This window comes from Musca vetustissima, unplaced genomic scaffold (assembly GCF_032173495.1).
Source record: "Musca vetustissima isolate MV318-11 ecotype Yass unplaced genomic scaffold, APGP_CSIRO_Mvet_v1 utg13329, whole genome shotgun sequence".
Lineage (NCBI taxonomy): Eukaryota > Metazoa > Arthropoda > Insecta > Diptera > Muscidae > Musca > Musca vetustissima.
In genome coordinates this window covers 38,638-40,159 of record NW_026883058.1, presented here as the reverse complement: position 1 = coordinate 40,159, position 1,522 = coordinate 38,638, and the positions used below count along the sequence as shown (strand labels likewise).

The 1,522-nt window shown below is 33.6% G+C and overlaps 1 long non-coding RNA gene across 1 annotated transcript; it reads left to right on the top strand.

Annotated features, from left to right (window-relative positions):
• Positions 1–509: 509 nt before the first annotated feature.
• LOC133329795 (uncharacterized) lies at positions 510–1,028 on the top strand. The gene is made up of 3 exons (XR_009754322.1): positions 510–555; positions 622–825; positions 893–1,028. It is a non-coding gene; the product is annotated as an uncharacterized LOC133329795 (long non-coding RNA).
• The last annotated feature ends 494 nt before the right edge of the window (positions 1,029–1,522 follow it).

Here is a 1,522-nt window from a genome sequence, read left to right as displayed (position 1 = left end):
TTGTATACATATATACATTTTCGTATTATTAATTTTTAATTAATTAATTAATTTTTTTATTAAGTTTATAAAATTAGCAATTGTTTGTTTTTTTGTGTAAAAAAAATGTGTTAAAATCATTAATAAATTCGCCGCATGTGAAAATATACTAAACATCCTAAAAGTATGCAACACAATTTATAAAACCTCATCTCATCATTTTGTGCTTGGTTTTGCTCTCATCAGAAAAACATTAATTGTGTGTGTGTGTGTGTATCATTCCATACGAATGGGAGTGGATTGAAATGACATATGGTATAACCTTGGCTTGAAAATGAATTATATTTTAAATTAATTTCAATAAATTTTGAATTCTTAAAAACCCCTTCCAGCAAGTCCACATCCATAATGACTATTCACAACGTCGCACGTACAATGACATTGCCCTCTTGGAATTGGAACAACCTGTAACATTCAGCGATTTAATTTACCCAGTATGTTTGTACACAGATATAGCTGATCCGAGTCAGGATATAAGATTGTGGGTGTCCGGCTGGGGTACCATCAATACAGCAAGTAAGTGATAAATATATAACCTCCAAAGCAACAGATTAAATATGTGTATAATGCCATCTTTTCCAGCTCGTGCCTTTTCCAATATCCTGCTAAAGGCCCCCTTGTTTGTAACACCCCTCGAGAAATGCAATGCCAGTTTTGTGGATTATGGTCTGACACGCCAGATTCAAGATGGTATTATTAGCACACAATTGTGTGCCGAAGATAAGGATCAATTGAAAGATGCATGTCAGGGTGATTCAGGTGGTCCATTGGTATTAGTTGTGGATGGTGGGTTTATAAACAAAATATTTCACAAGGAATTTAATTCATTATTTTTCGTGATTTTATTTTCTAGAATCTTTAAAAAGTTATAAAATCGTTGGTGTGGTCTCAGCCGGTTTTGGTTGTGCCAACACCACACCTGGTCTCTATACCAGAGTAGCTGCCTTTTTGGATTATATCGAACAAATTGTATGGCCAAATGGTGGTGACTGATATCGGCCTGTGTGCATATAACCAAAGATATATAAAAACAAACAATTTTGTATTTAAGGCTTGTCTTTTTCGTTAAAAAATATATTTTTTCTATATAAAATAAATAATAATAAAATTAAAGAAAATATGTGTTGTTTATTTTATAACAAATATAGATTTTAGAGAAATGTAGCTAATGGAAGACCCATGGCTTTCTGCAGAAAACTTCTTGAAAGGCCTTCTGTCCCCAGAAGTTGTGGTGAACACCTTGAAACGGTTTCTACATACAAAAAAAACTCTCTTGAAGTGACTTCTATATAAGAAATCAGTCTCTGTCGTGATCTCAGAGTGTTCATACACAACAGCGGAGTTTTGTCTACATCGTTTATTTTTTTCTACGTTCTATAAGCGGTTATAATAAAACTGCATCAACATTACAACATATTTGTTGTCTCCCGTGTCATACGCTGATTAGCCAGAGGGTAAATCGATGGATTCGAGAGTGAATCCA